The 27500-nt window shown below is 40.6% G+C and overlaps 1 protein-coding gene across 1 annotated transcript in view; it reads left to right on the forward strand.

Annotated features, from left to right (window-relative positions):
- The window catches only part of LOC138959849 (uncharacterized), a 104484-nt gene that overhangs the window by 40178 nt on the left and 36806 nt on the right, over window positions 1-27500 (forward strand). The window contains exon 2 of the mRNA XM_070331494.1: window positions 3216-3422. The gene's annotated coding sequence lies outside the window, so the exon portion shown is untranslated. The remainder of the gene's footprint in view (window positions 1-3215; window positions 3423-27500) is intronic.

The following is a 27500-nucleotide window of genomic DNA, read 5'->3' on the forward strand; positions in this document are numbered from 1 at the left end:
CAGAGGCCCCGTTCAGTGTTAACAGTATGCCAGCGCGCACCGAACAGAGTACTACGTTCGATTAGAATAGCGCGCATGAGAAGAAAAACGTTACAGTCACCGCGCGTTCGTCTTTAGAGTGCGTTTGCACCGCAAAGCGTGCAGAATAGCGGTACGTATTTACTTCCACTCTGCTCTCGGACAGTTCCAGGAAAAACTTGTTCAGTTGTTTCCGCGCATCGCGGTTTGATCGAGACTGCGCGTTTTCCAGGACATGTTACCGAGTTTAGCTTTTTTGCGTCAAGGCTAATCGGCAGTGGGGGGTTGGGAGAGAGGAAGGGGGGATAGGGGTTGGGGTTGGGGGTAGTGGGTGGGATACAGCTTCTTAGATTTTCTAGTTGTTGTTTGCGATAAGAACGACTGATTTCGCAAAAAAACATCTCATGGAAGATTAAATTGATATGTTTGCACTGTTGGTCCATTTTTTTCAGGTAGGGTATCGTCATAGGATTGCTGCATACATGCATTTGAATGCATGTTATTTTTTTTGTCCTCACAAAAAGCTTTCGTCATTTCCCAAGTTTTTCGAGTTTTTGAAAAATGTTCGTGCGAGTGCATGTGTGCTTGTGTGCATGTGTGTGTATGGCATGGCATCTTAAAGCTTTCTCTTTCCAAATTTGGAAGTTGACCAAATTGACCACCCCATATTCTTGGTATTGGAGCAGTTTCTGATTTTGCTCTTTATCATGCATTGCAAAGATAGAAAAATGTTTTGCGTATTTTATTTCTCTCTTGTTGTGACATACTGCGATGCAGACCTATTGGGGGCACATATAAGCAGACTGAAACAGAAATCTTTGTAATTGTAGTTTTGTTTTCAAGAAGGTGCTTGCTACCAAGGTAATACCAAGTTTCAGTTTTTCGCTTTAGCTTCGAAGAAAGTTTCAGTTTTGTTTGCTTTGATCAAGAGTTTGTCAGTTGCAGGCTGACATTGTCTGTAGAAAGAAGGTTTTTCCCTGAGTTCTCGGATTTTGTGCTCTTGGATATACGCTGTTTGAAAGAAATGCACGTGGTGTTTAGTACCTGGGAGGAGATTATGTGATGCATTAACAAGGTGTACTAGTGAAATGTCTTCAAGTTTATACTATTTTCACCTGTGTTGAAAAAAGTGATTGTGCAAAACAAAAAACAAAAAACGAAAAAAAAAGCAAGAAAAAAACAACGTTGTATGTAGTCAATATCAAAAAGATACATGTGCACTCGAGACACGACCATTTTTTTCTTCTAAATCTATGATGTTTTTATAACTAGTGGAGGATGCACACGATCTCTTGAATCGGACTTGAAAACTTGCACATTGTCTGAAAAAAGCTGTTGTATTTTATTGCATTAAAAAACAACATATTTCACAGAAGCGAGACTCAACTTCAAGCGGAAAGCTAATTCCTCATCACAACATGAAGTTGTGGCGTTCTACTTAGCACAATGTAGAGGCAACCCTCGTCTTTTTTAGTAGTAAAATTGATATTAAAAGTCCTACGGTTTTTTGCCATTAAGGACTTGAGTGTTGCGTCTTTTTTCCGTGAAGGAGAACACTTAATTGTAATTCATTATCACCTATCACAAAATTGACAAGTTTTTCCTGTTCTTCTGTTTCTATTCTTTCAAAGTTCAGTTTTTCTTCCGAGTTGTATAATTTGCATATTTCACGAAAAAAATAAAATAAAAACAACACTTTAAAAGTGGATCACGGAGAATGCCACAACAGCTTTGCACTGAAGTGTGGCGAAAATAAGCCAGAAAAGGAGGACATTGGCTGTATGTGGAAAGGTGTCTTGTCGTGGTTTACACGTTGTCTGGTTGATCGAATCTTTGAATGTCAGCGTAAAAAAAGACAGTTTCATTTGACAATGCAAGGAAAACGTGGCAGTGATAAAAAAAATTGCGAATATTCATGAAGTTTATGAATGCAAAACATAAATAATCCTTTTTCGGAGAGAACAAAAGCTTGGTTCACCGGCGAATGAGAAGCAACAGCAGCCATTTTGTGTTGACATCATGTGACATGACAAAAATAGGGTTTGGGAGCTAGGCCACGTAGACACATTGACAACAACCCAAGCTCCATTGCCCATCTGTACCCCCCACCCCCCACCCCCCCGCACCCTTTTGGTTCCTACTGTCTTGCACTAAGTCATTTCTACAGCTTAGTGTGTGTCTTTAAAAAAAAAAAATTGTTACAAAGTTTCGCCAGCAACAGCAGTCAACATGCAACATTAGCTGGAGTTCACTTCTTCTTCTTCTTCTTCGTTCATGGGCTTAGACTCCCACATATGGAATTTTACGTGTATGACCGTTTTTACCCCGCCATAAGGCAGCCATACGCCGCTTTCGGAGGTAGCATGCTGGGTATTTTCGTGTTTCTATAATAACCCACCGAACTCTGACATGGATTACAGGATCTTTTCCGTGCGCACTTGGTCTTGTTGCTTGCGTGTACTAGCAGGTCTGCACATAGGTTGACCTGGGAGATCGGAAAAATCTCCACACTTTACCCACCAGGCGGCCGCGGCCGGGATTCGAACCCTCGACCTTCCGATTAAGAGGCCGACGTCTTACCACCCCGCCACAGCGCCCGTCTGCTGGAGATCCCTTTCACAGGTTGCCGTACCTGCCGAGGCTCGCAAAGTACTGTTCAGCTAGGGGTGCACGCACAGTTGATCAAAGTTATTTATTTCACGAGAAAGTACACCCAAGATTTTGACCACAATCATTGTCATCAGTTGCATGCACAGTCTGTTTCATGGTCACTCCCTGACCACCGGCAATCCAGCATTGCGTGACGTGTCATTGGTCAAGGCCGTCAGTCCCAATGCACAGACATCTTTTACACTTTTTTTTCAAGCGATATTATTGATCGGTAGTCGTTCATGTTTTGTGCTAAGGAAAAACAGCTTGTGAATTATGGACTGCTAAACTGACAAAAATTAAGTTTGTTTCGCAAGCTTTGCTGTGTGGTAGATTTTTTTATCTTTTCAGATGCAACTTGTTTTGAGGTGAAAGTTGAACAGAAGGAATGTGACCGTCTTTGTGTGGATGTGCATTGGCTTGTGACCTCACGCATGCGCAGCACTCGATCCTGACGAATGTTCTCGAAGAAAGTATTTTTAGTGTTCAGCTTGTGACTTCAGCGACTGTTTTACCATCAAGTTAGTTGATTCTGGAATTTCTTTCAGGGGGAATTCGTACCTCGGATCTGCATATTTCATACAGGGAGCTTCTCATTGGACAAAAAGTTTTGAGTGAAGTGCGCATGCGCAGGATCAGTGTGTGTACAAACGTGTCTGTGTCCATTGCCTCTGAGAGACTCGACAGACACAGTCACACCAGCTGAACTGAGCTGCTACTTAGCATCAACTTGGCATCAACTTCGACAACTAAAGGTAAGCAAACGTCTTTTGTTTGTTGCAAGATTTTCTTTGCCGATTATGTACATTGATGTGTAGGGGCGAATCTCATTCGCTCGTCAAATCAGCGATCTTGGGTCAGTAGAACCAAAGACTTGTTGATATCATGATGCTGATGTTTGACACTGCTGTCTCCAATACGATTCCCTTCTGTCTGATGGCATAATTCTATGGTGCATTATGGTGCACTTATTGATGAGATTGGAGCTTCTATTCCAAGGTTCCTGGCACCCAGGGTTGAGTGTCACAATCATATCAGATCGCTGGAAGTAGGGGTGGATAGGTTAAAGCTTGGGGGTTGGGAGTGGGGGTGTTGGTGATGGGGTACAACCACTGCATTGTAAATAAATGCAGCAATGTATTGTTGGTGCACGTTGAGGCAGCATGGACACATATCACTGAAATCTAAACAACGAAGTGACTGTATCACTGAACAAACAAGAAGCAATTAAGATGAACATAAAATCACATTTACATGCACAATGAGTCAAAAACTGCAAGCCCGTATACATAATCAACAACAACACCAGCAAACATTAGTACTCGGAACCACAGACAAAGAAAAACACAAATTTCATGGACTACAGCCAATAAACAACACAAATAAAATGAACCACATCCCACCCCAGTATTATGAACCAGAGCGAAACAGTTACACCAGAATATGGAATCAAAATCAAACAACAACACTACTTTCATAAAACACAACCAAACAACGAATTAAACACCAGTATGAGGAAACACAACCAAACAACAACACCAGTATCAGGAAACACAACCAAACAACAACAACAGTATCAGGAAACACAACCAAGCAACAACAACAGTATCAGGAAACACAACCAAACAACAACACAAGTATCAGGAAACACAACCAAACAACAACAACAGTATCAAGAAACACAACCAAACAACAACAGTATCAGGAAACACAACAAAACAACATCACTAGTATCAGGAAACACAACCAAGCAACAACAACAGTATCAGGAAACACAACCAAACAACAACAACAGTATCAAGAAACACAACCAAACAACAACACCAGTATCAGGAAACACAACCAAACAACAACAACAGTATCAGGAAACACAACCAAACAACAACAACAGTATCAGGAAACACAACCAAGCAACAACACCAGTATCAAGAAACACAACCAAACAACAACAACAGTATCAGGAAACACAACCAAACAACAACAACAGTATCAGGAAACACAACCAAACAACAACAACAGTATCAGGAAACACAACCAAACAACAACAACAGTATCAGGAAACACAACCAAACAACAACAACAGTATCAGGAAACACAACCAAGCAACAACAACAGTATCAGGAAACACAACCAAACAACAACATCAGTATCAGGAAGCAACCAAACAACAACACCAGTATCAAGAAATACAAACAAACACCAGCAACAGTATCAGGAAACACCGCCAAACAACACAGGTATCAGGAAACACAACCAAACAACAAAACCAGTATCAGGAAACACAATCAAACAACCAATCCCGTATCAGGAAACACAACCAAACAACATCACTAGTATCAGGAAGCACAACAAAACAACATCACTAGTATCAGAAAACACAACCAAACAACACCAGTATCAAGAAAGACAACCAAACAACAACACCAGTATCAGGAAACACAACCAAACAACATCAGTATCAGGAAACACAACCAAACAACAAAACTGGTATCAGGAAACACAACCAAACAACAAATCAAGTATCAGGAAACACAACCGAACAACAAATCCAGTATCAGGAAACACAACCAAACAACAACACCAGTATCAGGAAACACAACCAAACAAAACACAAGTATCAGGAAACACAACCAGAAACATTTCATAAACATTAGGCTGCAATCAGAATAAAGACGAAGGTTTCAGATACATTAGGCTGAAATCAGAAAATCGACACAGGTTTCAGAAACATAAGGTTTAAATCAGAATAATGACACATGCTTCAGAAAAATGGGGTTGCAATCAGAATAGTGACACAAGCTTCAGAAACAGTTGTGTGCAATCAGAAAAATGACACAGGTTCCAGAAACGTTAGATATAGCAACAGCAAATGACACATGTATTAAAAACATCCGATAAAGTTGGGATAATGACACCAGACCCCAAAACATTATGCACGATCAGAAAAATCACAATGATCTAAGAAACATTATGCACGATCAAAAACATGACACCATCGTTTTAGAAGCCTAAGGTGCAATTAGAATAATGAGTTAGGTTTCAGAAGCATCACAAACAAACACAGGACTAAGAACAGCACAATTCCAATAAGAATAATGACCCAAGGCTCACAATTGTAATTGACAATCAGAGTAATGACATAGGTTTCAAAAACATTAGGTACAATACGAATGATTACACATGTTTAAGAAACATTAGGTTGCAATCAGAATAATGACACAAGTCTCAGAAACATTTATTACAATCACAATAATGACAACGGTTTTAGAAAAATTGGGATGCAATCAGAAGAATGACGCTAGTTTCAGAAACATTGGGTTCCAATAAGAATACTGACGCAGGTTTCAGAATCATGAAGTTGCAACCAGACTAATGACACACAGGTTGCAGGAACATTGGGTTGCAATCAGAATAAGGACACAGGGTTTAGAAACATAAGAGCGCCTTCAAAGTAAGGACACAAGTTGCAGAATTATTAGGATGCAATCAGAATAAGCACCCAAGTTTCTGAAACATTCGGATGAGATCGGAAAATGAAACAGGTTTCAGAAACATTAGGATGCGCTCAGAATAAGGACACAGGTTTTAGAAACATAAGAGCGCCTTCAAAATAAAGACACAAGTTGCAGAATTATTAGGATGCAATCAGAATAAGCACACAAGTTTCTAAAACATTCGGATGAGATCGGAAAATGAAACAGGTTTCAGAAACATTAGGATGCGCTGAGAATAAGAACACAGGGTTTGGAAGCATAAGGGCGCTTTAACCAAAAAAAGGACACAGGTTTCGGAAACATTAGGATGCAATTAGAAAAAGCACACACGTTTCAGAAACATTCGGGTGAGATCGGAAAATGAAACAGGTTTCAGAAACATTAGGATGCGCTGAGAATAAGGACACAGGGTTTGGAAACATAAGGGCGCTTTAACCAAAAAAAGGACACAGGTTTCGGAAACATTAGGATGCAATTAGAAAAAGCACACACGTTTCAGAAACATTCGGATGCGATCAGAATAAGGAACAGGTTACAGAAACATTCGGATGCGATCAGAATAAGGAACAGGTTTCAGAAACATTAGGATGCGATCAGAATAAGGACACAGGTTTCGGAAACATTAGGATGCAATTAGAAAAAGCACACAAGTTTCTGAAACATTCGGATGAGATCGGAAAATGAAACAGGTTTCAGAAACATTCGGATGCAATTAGAAAAAGCACACACGTTTCAGAAACATTCGGATGCGATCAGAATAAGGAACAGGTTACAGAAACATCGGGTTGCAATCAGAATAAAGACAGAGGTTCCAGAAATATTTGATACAGCAACAACAAATGACACATGTTTTAAAAACATACGGTAAATTCGGAACAATTACACCAGAAAAAACATTATGCACGGTCAGAAAAAAGAGAGTGATCTCAGAAACATTATGTTTAAAAAGAAACATGACACCATAATTTTAGAAGCATAAGGTGCAATTTGAATGATTAGAAAGGGTTCAGAAGCATCACATGCCAGCAGAATTATGACGCAGGCCTAAAAACCGTAAGGTTCCAATAAGAATAAAGATCCAAGGCTCAAAACCGTAAGAGACCATCAGAATAATGACATAGGTTTCAGACACAATAGGTACAATACGAATAATGACCCACGTGTCAGAAATCCGCAACCTGAATATTAACACAACTTTCAGAAACATTGTTACAATCAGCATAATGACACACGGTTCAGAAACATTAGCTACACTCAGAATAATGACACGTTTCAGAATGGTTGGATTGCAATCAGAATATTGACTGCAAGTTTCAGAACATGTTGTTACCATCACAATAATGACAGAGGTTTCAGGAACATTGGGTTGCAATCAGAATAAGGACACACGTCACAGAAACATTCGGATGCAATCAGAATAAGCCTACACGTTACAGAAACATTCGGATGCGACCATAATAATGACACACGTTTCCGGAATATTGGCGTGCAATCAGAATAAGGTCACAGGTATTTAAAAACTTGAGACTAAAATCAAAATAAGGACACAGATTTCAGAAACTTTAGAATACAATCAAAATAAGGACACAGGTTTCAGAAACATAAGGATGCAATCAGAATAAGGACTCAAGTTTCAGAAACTTTAGAATACAATCAAAATAAGGACACAGGTTTCAGAAACATTACGATACAACCAGAATAAGGACACAAGTTGTAGAAACATTAGGATGCAATCACAAGAAGAACACAGGTTTCTGAAACATGAGGGCACAGTCAGAATATTGAAAAAGGTTCAGAAGCATTAGGACGCAATCAGAACAAGGACACAGGTTTCAAAAACATAAGAATGCAATAAGAATAAGGACACAGGTTTCAGAAACAAACATAAGGATGCAATAAGAATAAGGACACAGGTTTCTGAAACATAAGGGAGCATTCACAATAAGGATACAGGTTTTAGAAACATAAGAATGCAATAAGAATAAGGACACAGGTTTCAGAAACATAAGGATGCAATAAGAATAAGGACACAGGTTTCAGAAACATAAGGGCGCATTCAAAATAAGGATACCTGTTTAAAAACCATAAGGATGCAATAAGAATAAGGACACAGGTTTCAGAAACATGAGGATACAATCAGAAGAAGAACACAGGTTTCTGAAAAATGCCGTTTTGAAAGGTCCGTAAATGGCCACATCCAGGGGCTGCAACCTGTGGCTGCAGTGCGGTGGCAGGCTCAACAGGACCACGCCATTATCTCGACAGAAGTCAATGGCATCAATGGACACGTGTGATTCATGATTGTCTAACACAAGCAGGACTTGGTTTTCCTTAGAACACCTGGTGTGATGGACAAAATGTTTGAGACATTCTGTGAAATTTTCTTTGGTCATCCAGCCACTTTTGTGTGCAAGGCCTTGGGAACCTGGGGGTGCGTTGTTAAGCATGTAGTTCTTAAAGTTCTTTCGTGGGAAGACAAAAGAAGGTGGCACAAAATTGCCGGTGGCATTGACAATGCCCACCATGGTGACCAACTCACCACGCTCGTGGGAAACTATTTGAGATACCTGTTTAACTCCAGTCTCAGCAACAACTTTCCTTGGTGTTTGCGATGTTGTCAAAGCCGTTTCGTCTAAGTTGTATATCTTCTCTGGTGTAAGAGAATACCTGCTGTACACTTCTTCAAGTTTCTGGAAGAATGCCTGTACGTTTATTTTGTTGAAAGCTGTCGCTCTGGCCAAACTGGTTGGTTCTGGCATACGAACGCTAATTGCACTTTGTCGTTTCAAAAACCCGTGTAGCCAGTCTTCTCCAGCTTCTCCATACGTAGACCAGTTGGGTGGAAAAGCTATTTCGTTCTGCTCAGCAACTTGATAGGGCAGTCTTCTCAATGTTTGGCGTTGCAATGGAAAACCAATTTGTGAAGCTTGTTTTAAGTAATTAACAAGCTCCAGTTCTTGGTCATCGCTGAACACGTACCTGTCTGGTCTTCATTTGGTGAGTCATCGTATCAAGCTTTTTGCCCTCGCGTGTCTTCGTAAGTGCCCGATAAACGGCGCTCTTTGACAAATGAAATGTGTCTGCTGCCTCGTGGATTGATTGTCCTGACGTAAGTGCATCTACAGCCATCTGAAGACCATCTATGGATGTGTGTGGCCGCTCGGTTTTTCTCTTGTAGTGTCTCCCCATCTGTAGCAAAGTGAATGCAGCACATAATCAATAGTTATACATGTGATAATAAAACAACACTGCTGAGACTAAAGAAGAAACCCCAAATTTTGGCAGTTAAGAACCGTTTTTTGGTCGATTATGATGAAAATAAGGTCCGTTGTCACTGAATGTTATTAGATTCCTTTCAAGAAAAAACAAAAACAACAGCTTGCCACCTTGTTTAACTACTGTTGTCTTTCGCGGAAGAAGTTTCTCGAATATTCCGTTGAAAAAAAGACACTTCACATCACACTATTCTCGATCACAATGTGTTGTATTAAATCGACATGTATTAATGCAGGGGGTTTTGGGCCCCTGACCTCTTGGGACACTCTAAAACTTCGCTTTGGGGGTCCATGGACCCTCTAAAACCTAAAAGTGGGGGTCCCGGTACCCTGTAGGAGGGGCTTCCATGGGGAGCGCGGATCATTCTTCAAGACTGTTTTATTAAATGCTTTCAGGAAAGGGTGGAATTCGTTGTAAAAAAAAGAAGAAAAAAAAAAGAGAACATCTGTGAGAAAATAGATAAATAAAAATTAAAAACCCACTAAGATGGAAGGCAACGTACTGAAATAAGAGCAACTTCTTCAACCAAAAGCCGTTAGTTTCAAGGTAACAGCTGTAATAACAAATGCGCTGCACAATTTGCACCAACAAGGTGCTAATAAGGCCGCCAGTGTTACGACGGGACAGCAATAAATAAGGCAATCATTCGCAACAACAAACGGCATCCGATTTTCAAAGGGAACAAATCAACGAAGAACAAATTAATAATGTATACATCACAAGTACCGTAAACTTCCTTGTAAGTGCCCACCCCCCTTATGCGCGGATGTTGCCCCAACGTAGGGATTTGGCGTTTGCTAGGTACTATGCCCTGTCAGTTCATCGTTAGAATTGTTGATATTGGGTCTCTTGGTATGACCATTTTAATAGGATATGTTTCTGTGCACAAATAGCCACCCATGTATCTTCCTTGCAATATGCGAGTGCCTGAACAGAATAGCATATAAAAGACTAAAAGATTAAAAAAATCATTGTTCATTTCTGCAAATGCAAGCTGTAAAAGATTACTGAAAATCTGCTTCGTAGAACCGCCGCTAATCGCAGTGAGAGTGAATGAACACACATCATAAAAAAAACACGTAATGAATAGTCATTGTAGTCAGTCATATTTACTGATCCAAGCCATTTGCATTTGGCGAATAAAGGGGTAAGGTGTTTTAGAAATCTCAAATCTTTTAGACGGAAATGGTGTAATCAGACACTGGTCTATTCACTTGCTCCCGTTAAATTAAGCAAACCAGAACCTTTTCAACTTGAGAAGAGCCTCCAAAATCTTCATCCTCTTTTCGCTGGGCTATTCAGACACTCCCATGAAGAGCGTATGAAATCAACATTATTTATTTATTTATTAAGGAGATTTCTATAGCGCATAACTAAAAGCACTATGCGCTTTACAATATCACTAGGTATAAGTACACGCAAACATACTCTGATTAAATAGAACTTAGCCTAACAAGACATACTAAGAACACTAAACATTTGAGTTCATACAAAAATAGAGAATTAAATTAAATACTGGACAAACGATTAAAATAAGCTTAAAGCCTACACCGACTACAATCAATCAATCAATGAGTCTTATATCGCGCATATTCCGTGGGTACAGTTCTAGGCGCTCTGCAGTGATGCCGTGTGAGATGAAATTTTATACGGCCAGTAGATTGCAGCCATTTCGGCGCATATTTACCTTTCACGGCCTATTATTCCAAGTCACACGGGTATAGGTAGACAATTATTAACTGTGCCTAAGCAATTTTGCCAGGAAAGACCCTTTTGTCAATCGTGGGATCTTTAACGTGCACACCCAATGTAGTGTACACGGGACAATGGACTATTTCAAATACAAAAATTTAGTTAACTATAAAAGGCAGTGCATAAAACTCCATAATCCTAAGAAGGTCGAACAAATAAAAAACATAAAAGACTATTAAACTATAATTACGTAAAAGATAATAAACATGGTATACAAAGCTGTAATTTTTAACAACAAATCTAAAAAGATGTTCATGCCCTATTGCACAACACATTTTGACACACACCCAACCTCACACAAGCACACATACACACTTACACACACACACACACACACACACACACACACACACACACACACACACACACACACACACACACACACACACACACACACATGTACTCACAGACACACACACACACACACACACACACATGTACTCACACACACATACACACAGCATCCAGTCATTATTCACTTTGATGAAAACGTCTCTACGGGGCGCAGGACTGTACTCACATTGAAACAGTAATAACACATTTTGAAACCACTGATCCAAATGTTAGGGGAGGGCGTTTACTCGTTACTGGGCGCTTACAAGGTAGTTTACGGTACTTAAAAACAACTCCAACAGCTGCTAAAACATTTTGATTAATGATTGTGTGTGTTGTGTATGTGTGTGTGAGTGTGTGTGTATGTCTGTGTGTGTAGGGTGGAGTGCGTGTGTGTGTGTGTGTGTGTGTGTGTGTGTGTTGTGTGTGTGTGTGTGTGTGTGTTTTGGGTGTGTCTGTCGGGAGTATTTGGTATGGATTTCGTCCTTTTTGCAATTTCACGATCTAATGTTTGAAGTTTTGGTAGCATACACGCTAGATCAAGAAACGGACAGAATGGAGTTGCCTTATGTGAACAGTGTGCGCTGGCCGCAGTTCCAGAAATTCTGTAAACCGTGACTCGTTGTTGTCTGTCTTTGTGTTGGGTACCAAAGAAAACCACCCAGACGTGACTACGATGTTTCGGACAGTGTCAAACGCTTGTCTTATGTCTCATCTTAAGCTTTCAGCAAAACACATTCACCAGCAATTGACGTGAGAGTGTATGAGGAGACAGGCCACAGATAGTTTTTGACAACAAGATCAGACAGCGAGGGAGCTCCGAAGAGAACCCAGGAGTAATTCCATTTGAAAGACACCTCTTAAACCTGTAGGCTTTAGTGTGTGTGTGTGTGTGTGTGTGTGTGTGTGTGTGTGTGTGTGTGTGTGTGTGTGTGTGTGTGTGTGTGTGTGTGTGTGTGTGTGTGTGTGTGTGTGTGTGTTTTGTGGCTAACAATTGTATTTTCGATGATTCTGACAGAATGAAACATGATTTAAAGCAAGATAACCCGGGCACATGTGGGAGGGTCAAGAGAACATTTTGTGTGTGGGTAGTGGGCTGCCTTGACAAGTACACATAGGTAAAGGGCTACTGTACGGTAAAGTCGACAACCAGCAACACGGGGTGAAATATGCAAATGTATCGCACAGGGATTGGCCAGTTGCTATGTCTGTTACAAGAACATGTACGCCACCGTAGCTATGTACGTCGTATCAGTAACATGTTTTGCAAGTTCAAACTTGACCGATGTTTGAAACTTTACATGTGTGATTAAACAAACCTTTGGTGTGTTCGGTGCTGCGAAGGGTTGCCTTACACCCGGATGGGGGGGGGGGGGGGTGCATTTCAGGTGAGATCAGGTCGTGCATGTGTGCGGCAATGTCAATCTGAGTGTTTTAAGGCCTTCCACACCACTGATACTCCGTGATCTGGAAGGGAAAATTTTATTAGAAACGCACCTACCTAGTTCATGTATTTGTGGTTAGTTTAGCATTCCATGTATTAGGTTTGAATACTTTAAGTTTTTGAAGTGGCGGTTTTGCTGTGTAATGTGTACGCTAAATGGTGTTGGGTGAGTGGATGGTTTGTGTCTTTTGGAATGGGGGTATGGTTCTTAAAACTGAAATTACTCTGTTGTTTTTGCAAGTACAAATGTAGTTGTTGGTTCATTTTGTTTGAAGCAGGTTGGGGAATAGCGAGTCGCCGCGTTTCACGTCGCACTCAACCGGCGGAGTAGCCAACACCAGGATATTCTTAATTCTAGAGTACCAGTAGATCTTTGATTCCAAGCTGCCAAAAGTCGCGATATGTTGGGTGTGTGTGTGTGGGAGGGGGGAGGGGGTATAGAAGGCGGGCATTGCCGTAGGGGGCGAATCGGGCTCATGTTATCAATGGGTTCACCCGGTTGTGTCATGGCAAGAAGGTAGTGTACCGTGTCGGCGGAGTAACGTCATCGGTGAGCGCCGAAGATTCACCCGAATGTCATTGACCTGTCAATCAAATGATGGCATTGTAATGTCCCCGCCCAGCGAAAGAGTCCACAGGGCAAAGTTCCCGACCAGAACCCACACACGGAAAAGTCTCAACACAGCAAAAATTACCCTTTTGATAAAACCCCAGACAGTGGCCAATGAAATGAAAAGGAGGAAAACTGACAGAGGCTTCAAAACGCCGTGTTAAAATTGCTCACCACCCTTCGACTGTATATATAATATACATACATGGAAGCGATGCTCAATTCTTAGTCATTCACTTTTACAATAGCTCAAGCTGAGAGATCCAATCCTACCCTTCGGCTGTATATATATTTTTGAAATATGGGATTTTTGGAAATATAAGAAAAAGGAGATATGTAAACACAGCATGGAAAGGAAGTTCAATTGTTCCCTTAGAAATGGTCATGTAAACCGACACAGATCTGTACAGGCTTTTTACACAGGAGGATAGCAACCATCAGTTTAGACGTAGGGGAAGGGCTCCTAATATGGACCACCTTTTGTTTCATGCTGACAACGAGCTGGTTTTCTTGCGAACAAGTTTAATTTTGAGTTTGGTTGTCCTTCTCTCTTAGGTTAACCGTTAGGCCTAATTAGAATGAAATATCTTTGATATACATTCAGCAAAAATTAAATACAAAAAAAAAATCACAAATGGTCCATATCAATTTAGTGTGGAAGTCAGACTAATTAAAATATGCTTTAGATGTATCTGTTTCGGGTTGATGAGAGCATTATTTGAAGCACGCCAGGAAACTAAAGAAGCTTATCAAAAACAGAGTGAAAATATCAACTTCCACGAAAAGAAGACTATTTGTTATATTTGTTTGAAATCTCGAGGGCTTGTTTTGGTTATTTTCAGCAAGCTTCTAAATGAGTTAATGAAAATAGCCTTTAGCTTTTATTTTCTTCGATTTGTTGAAGGTGGTCCATATAAGGGGACTCACACATACTTTGAGATTGTTCTATTACTTTTTGTTTGCAGTAGAAACTCGGAGTCAACACTGCTAAAATATAACAAATACGGTCTTAGCTGCCATATATAGCAATTTTTGTGTGATAAAAGCTTTGGCCGTGGACAAAAACGAGTCCGTTTTAGGCGGCAAATTTAGAGTGAAAGCTGCCGAAAGTGAAAAAAAAGAGAAAAAGTCTAACGGTTTTGAGGTTTGTGTTTTTGCAACTATTTTGACATGTGCAAGTTATCTAGGGAGGGTGAATACAGCGAATGAACTTGTTTTGAGCGCTCTAGCGCCGTTAGTTTGTCAGAACAGGAGGTGGTCCATATCAGGAGCCGGTCCATATTAGGAGCCTTTCCCCTATACGAAAAACCAGCCGCCTGGATTTAACAACAGAGACTGGTTTCCTGAATTAATTTTGAAGATTGACAGAAGTGTCAATTACGAAATAAATTCAATGACAGTTCCCATTTAGTGCAGAAATATTTATAGGAACCTACGCGAAACAAGATGGCGCCAGCTTATTCAAAGTTAGTTTAGGCAACAAAGGAATTGGGACGTCATCGAATAGTCATATTACAGAAGGAAATGTACAGCTGGTGAACGTAGCGCATTTTGGCTCGATTGTATAGACGGAGAGGCTTGAAGAGAATAATAATAACAAATTCCGGACCCGAAATCAGACCGGAATGGTCGTACTAACGCAACATTTATTGTTTTCTGATGTTTATAACCGGAAGTCGCTATCGTTTATGGGGCAGGCAACTCCTATGAACCCTGCACCAGAGTGAAGCCCTTTTTGTTGTCATTAGTTACATGCCCGGTTTGAACAACGTGATCAGCGAAAGCAGACGCAAGAGAGCAAACTCCATCCTGCACTTCAGTGATAAGTACGCGTACCTAAAAACTAACCGGCCTCAATATGAATCTTTTATCACAGATGTCGTAAGCTGCCTGCTTCACGTCGTACGAACGGACATGCAACTAACGATAAAAATAAGGGGCTTCACTCTGGTGAAGTTGCGGGAGTTGTCTACCCACGAGCGATGGCGTCATCGGGTTGCAATCAACTAAACAGAAAACACTAAATTCTGCGTAATTACGACCATTCCGGTCTGATTTCAGGTCGGGAATTAGTCATTATTATTCTCTTCAAGCCTATAAAATCGAGCCAAAATGCGCTACGTTCACCAGCTGTACATTTCCTTCTGTAATATGACTATTCGATGACGTCCCAAATCCTTCGTTGCCTAAGCTAACTTGAAGCCATCTTGTTAGTGTAGGTGACCTAAACGGTGCAGAAAGCGGCCAGACTGTTCATTTCCGGTATGTGTTCAAGTGGAAGGATGCTCTTATCCTATGTAAATACCTGTACAGGTGTGTTGTCATTTTAAAGATCGTTTGTACGAGACGACTGGTATCTTGTGGTATACGAGATAATGCTTATGTCACTCATGATAATCACAAGTCAAGGTATACTTTGCTTTCTTATCGCTCAAACTGCTCGCAGTCGAAACCAAGGTGAACGTGTACCTGTGTCTAAACAGAGAAATCACCTAAACCGTGAGAATGTGTAAGACAAGTAATACTCCATGGAATGAATTATTGAATATACACGGTCCATCCTGATATGTGGCCGCTTTGACAGGCATTTACATCACTTTCTTTCCCGCTTTGACAGGCATTTACATCCCTTTCTTTCCCGCTTTGACAGGCATTTACATCCCTTTCTTTCCCGGACTTTTTGCTCCGGGAATTTTGCTCTCCCGTATACGTTTTATTCCGGACAATTTGCCTACGGATATTTCATTCCAGACATTTTGCTCTCCCATATACTTTTTATTCAGGACAATTTGCCTACGGATATTTCATTCCAGACAATTTGCTCTCCCATATACTTTTTATTCCGGAGAATTTGCCCACGGATATTTCATTCCAGACAATTTGCTCTCCCATATACTTTTTTATTCCGGACAATTTGCCCACAGATATTTCATTCCAGACAATTTTATTTGCTCTCCCATATACTTTTTATTTCGGACAATTTGCCCACGGATATTTCATTCCAGACAATTTGCTCTCCCATATACTTTTTATTCCGGAGAATTTGCCCACGGATATTTCATTCCAGACAATTTGCTCTCCCATATACTTTTTTATTCCGGACAATTTGCCCACAGATATTTCATTCCAGACAATTTTATTTGCTCTCCCATATACTTTTTATTTCGGACAATTTGCCCACGGATATTTCATTCCAGACAATTTTATTTGCTCTCCCATATACTTTTTTTTATTTCGGACAATTTGCCCACGGATATTTCATTCCAGACATTTTGCTCTCCCATATACTTTTTTTTATTTCGGACAATTTGCCCACGGATATTTCATTCCAGACAATTTGCTCTCCCATATACTTTTTTTATTCCGGACAATTTGCCCACGGATATTTCATTCCAGACAATTTTATTTGCTCTCCCAAATACTTTTTATTCCGGAGAATTTGCCCACGGATATTTCATTCCAGACATTTTGCTTTCGGTGCTTTCGTTGCCCGGTTTACCCAAACACCAAAATATTAACAAAAGAAAATGCCATGACGTTTGGATCACTGTGGGTTAGTCCAGTTTGTATTTCGTATTTTGAAATGCAGTTTACATTGGTATGCTTAGGTCATTCATAATGCTTATACAATATATAAAAAGACCCTCTTTGAAGCTTAAACAGCGTTTGTTCAGATAGTCCAGAACTCAGAAAGTGTATTAGATCAAACTTGATTGACAGTTCATTGCAATTCCAAACGATGTCCATCCCATTACCCTTGAGAATAATTAAAACTGGTCACCCTGTCACCCCAACTACTTCCACCACGCAGCAATTACGCCACACTTTTAAGGAAAACAAATCTTTTAAACGAACGATCAACATGGAACAGAGAAAGAAAGGAAAACAAAAAGCTGAAAATAAACTTCCTCCTGATTGTCATAGTTTAATACAGAACAGTTCTTTGTTTCTCGAGTTTAACTCACATTCACTTCAACGCATAATGCACAACACACCTAAACAGCTTAGTTGCTTTATGTGCAGGTTTATTTTCTTTTTCAGTTTTTGTTTTGTTTTTCTGCTAAAATTATTTCATTACTGATACTAAGGTCACCATGAAAAATCAATTTGAGAAAACATTGCCCACTCTGTACAAGAATCATTCATGTTTTGTTTGTGTCCAAATTAAAGGCATAGTCGGATCGTTGGTTGTTGACCAGATGGTTTCAGGGAAAGTTTGTGTTCCCGCAGTGGGGCACTGCGGTTATGAAATTAAAGGCCCCTCCTGTTTTTGGAACCGCAGGAGCTTTCTAGTTTGCTGTTAGGTAGATTTTTGGTTCCTCTTTCCTGTCATGCTCTCTTTTTCTTCATGAATTCTTTTCTTTTTTCTGCCTTCTTGCTCATTCACCTGTATTTTTTCCAAAAATCTCTTCTCTTGCCGCTTGTCTCGCGATTCATGTATAGTTTAATCTGTTAGTGTTCTGATGTAAGTCCAGCAGTAGATAGGTTAAGCCTATTTTAACATACTGGAAACTGGTAATCTTCCAGTAGGTATTAATTTAGTTTTACTAAAGCCTGCTGGGACACAAGTAATGGGTTAGTGCATTTGTAAACAGGAATCGCTTGACAAGTGGCCCCCTTCATCCCCCCCTTCCTCGTCCTGATATGGCTCTGCGTAGTCGGCTGGACGTTAAGCAACAAATAAACACAAAAAAAGTTTGTGTAGCGGTCAGTTTTAGGAACTATACATCAGCCTCAGACCTGCACGAGCAAGAGTAGTTTATCTGTTCTGTTTCATTTCGGGTCAAACTACCCACAACACTATCGCAACTTCAGATCGAAAGTTTGGTTTGATCGGCTCTATAGCTTTGTCGGTAACATTTGAGAGTAATCGTATGGTGATGTTTTTGTGCGCTAAACATGTGTAAGGATGAATTATTGTCGTTTAAGGTTTTGCAGGCTTAGAGGATTGTTTGCTTGAATCAAATTCAAACGCTGTCATGTCGTCAAAGATTTTGGTTTATTGAGTTGAAAAGAGGAAGAATATTAACAAACTGGCAAGGCTCCATGAAACAAAGCAGTTGCGTAGTCTCAGTATCACTCACCTCCTTCTTCAGGGGGGTTGTACATGAGCACATTTGTTCTCTCGGCAATTAACGTCTCAGATACTCCAATACTTTTTACTCCTTGCGGACGCGTCGTAAAACATGACTGGGGGGGGGGGGGGGGGGCGATGATGAGAATGAATGTGTTAAGTGTCACTGGTGGCAATATGTGCAAATAATTCATCGAAAGTATCACTGCACAGCAAGCAGACAGGCTGTTGATTTTTGGTATGTGACCATCTGGAGGGATGGTCTTATCCCGTGTAAATGATTGACCAGATCTGAAATAGTCAGCCGACTCGTTTTTCATGGGAAGGACTGTGCCTTTAACATAGTGCACGTGATTGCAATGCATATGTTTTAATACTTGCTGGTGAAGCACAGTACCAAGCAGATAGATGGTTTTCTTTATGTGTGTGGTGAAAGGGTATTATTAATGGAGGAAAGATGTTTTTCTTTATCTTTGACAACATTTTACCTAACATAAAATAACTGCGTCGATCTTGCGCATGAGATGGTCTGAAAACCCTTCTGAGAGGGCAAACGTCGGCGGCCATCATGTGTTGACACCACGTGACCAGAGGCAAAACTATTTACTGTGTCGGCAGAAACAAGCTGCACGCCGATACAATATTATATCAGAATATCCGCCGGAAAGAATTACTATTTTGCATTTTTCACTAATTTTGTATATTTTCACTTTTGACTCTAACTTTCTGCAGCATCCCGGCCCTGGATTCTTTCTGTACCACTTCTGCAACTTCGCGATCACTGACTTGTAGAATTAAAAAAACAAACACATGCATTTGCCATGTAAAGTTCAACAGATTTACAACACATCTTCACTCTGGGTTCATTTAGGGGTGTGTGAAAAACTTGCCAATTGGTGATAAAAGATGAACTAAGCAGCTACATAAGCGATTATGACCAGCGTGGGAATGTGAGATAGGGTGTTACAACCCGTCGCTGACTTCACACCGGAAAACGACAAAATTAATGTGATTGCAACTGACAATATTTTACCTCTTAGTCACCTCTTAGTTAATGAATCATTCTGCTTCAAGCAAAATTAGAATCAAACCAAATATTACTTTGAGTAGCCATGTAGACGATGTCGATCACATAATCCATCAACGTTTCGGGGGCGTTTTAGTTCGTCGGATGCGAATTGTCCTGACGTAACGGAAATGAACGTTTTTTGGCGAAAGCAGAATGTTTTGATCTTTGGTAGCAGATGCAGTCTATGCTTTAGAGACGATATTTATTTTCGGAGAAGCATTTTTTTAAGGTACTTTTTTTTCGGGGGGGGGGGGGGGGGGGCGGTTGTTTTGATCATTCGTTATTGATAGGCATGTTCTAACATTTGGTGAAGGGAAGTTCCGCATGCACTTACTTCTTTCCTACCAAGATTTTCATTCGGCTAGAAGTTTATAACGCAGTGCGCATGCGCGTGATATATGTGTGTACACACGAGACTTTGTCGTCATCAAAGCCAACTCGAAAATTGAGACAACAATCTGTGCAATTTGAACAAACAGCAATTCTAGACTGCAACCCAAGTCTTCGACGTGAGTAGAGTATGTTCTTGTATCGTGGCACTGGAGATTTGCATTTCCGAAATTCGCGGATGCATGTCGCGGATGCATTTGGCATTAGCGTGTGTGCTTCATTTCAACTTCATACACACTCGTCGTTGAGCAAGAAGTTTTGAACACAAGGTCCAAAAACTAAATGGTTGTTGTGCTTCCGAAGTAAAGTGTCGGAATGCTTTTCTGACGCTAGTGACAGCTTGTGCCATACCTCCCCGTCTGTTATAAATGTCTAATTTTGAATTTGGGAACGGTGGCAGTCTATTTGATTGTGGATGTATAATTGTCTATCAGAAAATATGCGTCGGCAATCGTCAAAGAGGGGATTGACATTCTTACGTTACTGATATGGGACGATTTGATGTTGCTTGTTTTAGTGAGAAATGGTTACAAGTCACTGACATTTACAAGCTATCATGTTTATTTTTGGAATAATTGCCCTTTCAAAATTAAAAGAATGAAGAAGTTTGACCGATATTGCAAGAAAAGAAATATGAAATGTAAAATTTACAAAACCGGGACCGCAAACGTTTTGTTGATTTTTATTGTTCTCTTCTACAACAACACCACCACCAACAACAAATTCAACAACAACGACAACGACGACAACAACAACAACAACAACAACAACAACAACAACAACAGTAGAAAGAGAAAGAATCCTGCGTCAAAAGGAGGAAAAAAAAGAGAATAACACAACAATGTTAGCACCCCCCACCAAAACTTTTCTGTTTCTACACAGCTTGATATTGCTGAAAATACGTAATTTTCGAATTTAACACCTTTATTAAGTCTTAATATCCTACCTCACAACATACATGTTTCCTCAGTATAGGCAAGGGCATCTTATGTTTGCATTTTAAAGAGGATTGCGCCAAATTGTTGACAAAAGTAGTGAGAATAAATCTCAGACAAATTGTTAGTTTTACATTGATTATTGAAGAAGCTAGTGCATATTAAATGGGTCTGATTTAAACAAGGAGCACACACACACACACACACACACACACACACACACACACACACACACACACACACACACACATAACACGCACACACACACACGCACAAACACACACACACACACACATAACACGCACACCCACACACACACACACACGCAGAAACACACACACACACACATACACACTTTGTCATAACACACACACACACACACACACACACACACACACACACACACACACACACACTAGTTCAGTCATTGCCGCGCCAGTATCTTGCCAGCGAGTTTCCTGGAAAAGTTTCAGATAAGTTCATTTTGTGTTTGTCTGTCTGTTCACTTATAAGACCACTGAGTTGAAGAACAGTGATTGCAACGTTTCGTTTTGTCATAAATTAAACGTTTCATTAACGTACCATTCTGTGATGTTTTGATTCCTTGGTGATAGTTCCCTCTTGCGAATGAAAACTTGCGTGGATGAAGACTGTCAAAATGTATAGAAGAAAATATCTGGTCAAAAAAAGAAGAAGTGTATTCCTGTTCGTTCTACCATCATGCACACAGCCATAGCTTTTGTCCGGAATTTCTTCGGGGTAGATAATGTTCATCCTTCAACTTCAAATATAATCTACCAACAATCACCAGCCAGGCTGCTTTCTGTATACAGTTGGAATTGTTTGTTGAATTAATTTATCCCTTTTACAAAGGTGGCATTCTGGAAGTTATTTCATCTTAAAGTTCCCACCATGCACCTAGAGAAATCAGGCTGATTGAGTTCTGGTATGTGTCTTAGCCGAAAGACACTCGTATTCTCCGCAAAGCCTACACAGAACCTTTTACATGGGACAACAACATCCCTCCACTTGGTCACTTACCTTTTACATGGGACAACAACATCCCTCCACTTGGTCACTTACCTTTTACATGGGATAACAACATCCCTCCACTTGGTCACTTACCTTTTACATGGGACAACAACATCCCTCCACTTGGTCACTTACCTTTTACATGGGATAACAACATCCCTCCACTTGGTCACTTACCTTTTACATGGGACAACAATATCCCTCCCCTTGGTCACTTACCTTTTACATGGGATAACAACATCCCTCCACTTGGTCACTTACCTTTTACATGGGACAACAATATCCCTCCCCTTGGTCACTTACCTTTTACATGGGATAACAACATCCCTCCCCTTGGTCACTTACCTTTTACATGGGACAACAACATCCCTCCCCTTGGTCACTTACCTTTTACATGGGACAACAACATCCCTCCCCTTGGTCACTTACCTTTTACATGGGACAACAACATCCCTCCCCTTGGTCACTTACCTTTTACATGGGACAACAATGTTCATCCCTCCCCTTGGTCACTTACCTTTTACATGGGACAACAACATCCCTCCCCTTGGTCACTTACCTTTTACATGGGACAACAACATCCCTCCCCTTGGTCACTTACCTTTTACATGGGACAACAACATCCCTCCCCTTGGTCACTTACCTTTTACATGGGACAACAACATCCCTCCCCTTGGTCACTTACCTTTTACATGGGACAACAACATCCCTCCCCTTGGTCACTTACCTTTTACATGGGATAACAACATCCCTCCCCTTGGTCACTTACCTTTTACATGGGATAACAACATCCCTCCACTTGGTCACTTACCTTTTACATGGGACAACAATATCCCTCCCCTTGGTCACTTACCTTTTACATGGGATAACAACATCCCTCCACTTGGTCACTTACCTTTTACATGGGACAACAATATCCCTCCCCTTGGTCACTTACCTTTTACATGGGACAACAACATCCCTCCACTTGGTCACTTACCTTTTACATGGGATAACAACATCCCTCCACTTGGTCACTTACCTTTTACATGGGATAACAACATCCCTCCACTTGGTCACTTACCTTTTACATGGGATAACAACATCCCTCCACTTGGTCACTTACCGTTTACATGGGATAACAACATCCCTCCACTTGGTCACTTACCTTTTACTCATATATCAATCAATAAGTAAATGCGCATACTTTTATTAAACGTTACTTTCACTTTTAAATCGCTTCTAGCATTTAGTATAATTTCTGACAAATGCAGGCTATGTAATAATTTGATAAAATTATTGACGTCATGTGGTAAAACCGGAAATTGAATTATTTTGCTATAGCAAAATCCTTTTACAATGATGACTTTCCTTTTATAACGAGCTGATCTTTAACGTTAGGGGTAAAAATCTAACAGATGGAACCAAATTATCCTTTTTCAAGCCTGTGTATGTGTAAACTCTTTTTCGCTTCGATACCGTTCGGTTTTCGGAGTTGATTCAGAATCATCCATTATGTATTTTATATGACTGTTGTTTTCCTCGGTAAATTAACAATTGTTGATGTTAAATAATTTTAGCTGTGAGAATAATAATAATCATAATAATAATAATAACAAGAAGAGCAAACGCTCGATCGAGTCACTTTCGCAGTTCTGAATATTATATGAGGCATCAGATGGACAGGAAGAAATTGCTATTCACAACACAATGAGTCACGTTCACATAAAATTTGAGCCCGGTCACTTTTATAGTTTCCGAGAAAAGCCCAACGTTAAGTTGTGTGTTGCCGAACAGAAAAGGCTAGTTATCTCCCTTGTTTTTCTGATAACGTTCGTAAAAGGCTACAGATGTAAATACTTTGATGTAAAGAATAATCCTACAAAGTTTCAATCACATCCGATGAACTTTGTCAAAGATATAAAATGTCTAATTTTTCCTTTGACGCTGACCTGTGACCTTGAAAAAGGTCAAAGGTCAACGAAACCATCGTTAAAGTGTAGAGGTCATTGGAGGTCACGACTAAACAAAATATGAGCCCGATCGCTTTGATAGTTTCCGAGAAAAGTCCAACGTTAAGGTGGTGTCTACGGACGGCCGGCCGGCCGGCCGGCCGGACAGACTAACACTGACCGATTACATAGAGTCACTTTTTCTCAAGTGACTCAATAATAATAATAATAATAATAATAATAATAATAATAATAATAATAATTGTCAGTAAGTACTGGTGTCACATGACTGATGTGAACCAGTTGATTGGCTAATGGCGATGCGCTAGAGTGCGCTAACTTTTCCACAGAGCGTATTCTTCCGCCCTTTGCCTAAGCGAGACTGTGCTCTCATCCTCAGAATTAATTAATGACATGTAGCTTATATTCTTCACAATACCAAATGACCATAAATTCCCTGCTTCTCAATTAAAGCAGAAGTGGTTTTTTTTCCTGACAGATTGCATGTGCCTGTGCTAGTGCCAGTGATCTAAAAATAGAAGCCGCTGTGTTTCATCTAATTTTCGCCGACTTGCATAGATTCTTCTCATATGCCGTGTTAGTGGCATGTAGCTTATCATCCACATTACCAAATGATGAGTTAGTATACAATTCCCAGTGGCTAACAGAAAACACAAGTGTTATTCCGATAATGTACCAGCTAGACCAGTTTGGAAGACTGACTCGATCGACTCTGTAGCAGACTACACAGAAATACGACTACATCAGTTCAGTAAATGAATGGTTTCCGAATTATTATTTCAAGGCAAGAACAATCGTAATCGAAAACGTGTAAGGTTCAGAACGTTCTTACCATATATAAGACTTATTACCAGCCTGCCTCATGCGTGCAGACTCAGTGCAGACTGCAGTGGTTCGATTGCCCAGCTAGGTAGCCTAGCAGACGACATTAACCCCGCTCAGCAAATTAACATGTTGGGCAAATGTGAACGAAAAAACGATGGGGATATAATACGTGTAGGGTTCAGAGCATTCTTACCGTTCATATTTAGTATCAGACTCCCCGATGAGTGAAGATACAACACGAGAAATATGCCACATTTGTTTTGAAAATGTGCGAACCGTCGAGTCCCGCTTCGAGTCAATTCAAGGGGAGTCACTCCGCACAGTCAATCCGTCGAAGCTCGACTGGAGATTTCGAATCGCAAGTAATGAAGAGCACAGTCCTTTCTCCGAGTTCAAATGCAGAAAACGCGATGAAAGCGAAAGCGCTCGACAAGTAGGTTTAATTTGTACACATTAGAAAAAAAAGTTTAAAAAAAAAAGTGATTGCCTACCTTCCTACCCTATTTTTTTGGCTATGTTACCTTAACCACACCTATTTTGGGGGGGGGCCTTAGATCAGTGATTGTAGTGTATGGAAGGAACGATAACTCTTGAGAGCAAAAAATGTGCCCGCAGGGAAGTGAACCTTCCAAATCTTTCGCACCGGAGAGCTATCCAAGCGGGGTATTGTGCAAGTTGGCTATTACAGGAGGAAAAACTCCACAACATTATTTTTTTTCACATCAGCCCAAAGTCTGATCGTTTAACAAACCTGTCCAATACTAAAAAGGGCAAATAAAGGCTATTAATAATTTTCTTTTTAAATCCTGAATTGCAATTATGTTTAAAGAAAGCAATAATTTTCGCCTGCGTAGGCATAACTATTCTCAAGTTTTGTTTTTCACGTGAACATTTTCTTCATGAGGTTTTGGTAAGTCGTCATATGTTCTCTGTGCGCTCAGGCGGACACTTGTAGTGTCCGGATGGGCGAACACACTTTCTGAAAAATGGTTTCTGAAAATCCGCTAAAATCACACTTGTCACAGTATATTTGACACGCGCGATAAAATCTCAACCACTTTAAGGAACCTTGCACTGAGTGATACCACAGATATAAGACTAACGTAGCAGTACGATTTCCTTGGATATGACCCACTTCTATTTACGTGAATGTCCTATATAACTAAGGGGACGCTTTCTGTAGAAGGGATGGGGGCCCGGAACATCAGTTGGTAGAGCACGGGACTTGTGATCGGAAGGTCGCAGGTTCGAATTCGGGCCGGGACGGACACGGGTCAACTTTATGTGTAGACCTAGAGACGGAAGCTATGTCCCACCCCCGTGTCACCACAATGGCACGTAAAAGATCTCGGTCATTCTGCCATAAGTGCAGATGTCTGAAACCACCAGACCTAAACAAGCATACACTTGTGCATCTTGTCAAAAAGCCATGAGGGGCGTAAAACTCGAACCATATAACCCATATCTTGTCCTCTAGAGACATACAGCATTCTCTCTTTCCTACAGAAGGGAAGCGAGAAAATGTGCTGATGCAACGGCTTTCACGATTCCATATCAGCGTCTGACCACATATTCGGTACTTGTTACTATTACTAGTTGTTGCTTTTTGCACCCTCTTAAATTCGGGGGTGTATATATGTTTTGTTCTGTTTGTTTGTTTGTTTGCTTGTGAGTGTGTCTGTTTGTCTCACTGTCCGCACTCAGATCTCTGATGTTTGCAGTGCCGGGTGCTAATTGTTACTGAAATGCCTAAAACCGAATCAGTCATTTCAAGATTATAATATGATCACGGATGCATTGGGAGGCTGTGCTTAATGTTACAAGCCAAGCAGGATAGCAACTTGTGAAATTCACTAGCCAACCGAATTGTTTAATCACCAAAGACTTTTTCTGTATGGTTTTCCCGTGTCCGAAAGACAGCCTCTCAAAACGTTTCAAGTTCTAACACTTAATGACATAAATAAGGGTAGACTGACTGGTTCAGTTAGAAGTTCACAATGGTTACAAACTGGAAACGGTCAATTCCGAATCTGACAAAATTAACACATAGCCACTCTCCCGACGCGTGGGGCGAGTCATTCGCAATTTTTAATCGCCCAGCAAAATTGAATGCCTACTCGCAACGGACGAGCGGGCGAGTGTATTTTTGCATCCCTCTGCATTCAGCAGTATTTGCGGGGTGTATTGTGGTGACACAGAAACAATTATCTCGAGGCGGAAAGTGTCCCTTCAAGCGTTTCCCTCTTTGGGTTTGAAAGCCTCAAAACTCAAGTTTCAGACTGTCAACCGGATGCAAGCCAAACGGCGTTTCCCTCTGTGGGTACGACACCCTCAAAACTTTAAAGGCACTGAACTTGTCAAATCCAGGTGCACGGAGCCCCTGGGGCTTTTAGTCATACCTCAGGCAGCATCCGTTAGAAGAACTACCAAGTTTCATTGACTTGCACCCAAAGAGTCAAGAACTGCGATTTTTTTACAAATTAATTTCGTACTCGGACCCGGCTGGTCTTGGCCTATTTTTGGATCTAAATTTAGATCAGGTAGATCACCACATCATGCACAAAAAGACACGTCACTAGCAAACTATGTCAGACGTCATCATGAGTTTGTGTAAAACAAAATTGAGGCCGGAATCACTCAGTTGAAT

The sequence above is a fragment of the Littorina saxatilis genome, linkage group LG2 (genome assembly GCF_037325665.1).
Source record: "Littorina saxatilis isolate snail1 linkage group LG2, US_GU_Lsax_2.0, whole genome shotgun sequence".
In the NCBI taxonomy this organism is placed as follows: Eukaryota; Metazoa; Mollusca; class Gastropoda; order Littorinimorpha; family Littorinidae; genus Littorina; species Littorina saxatilis.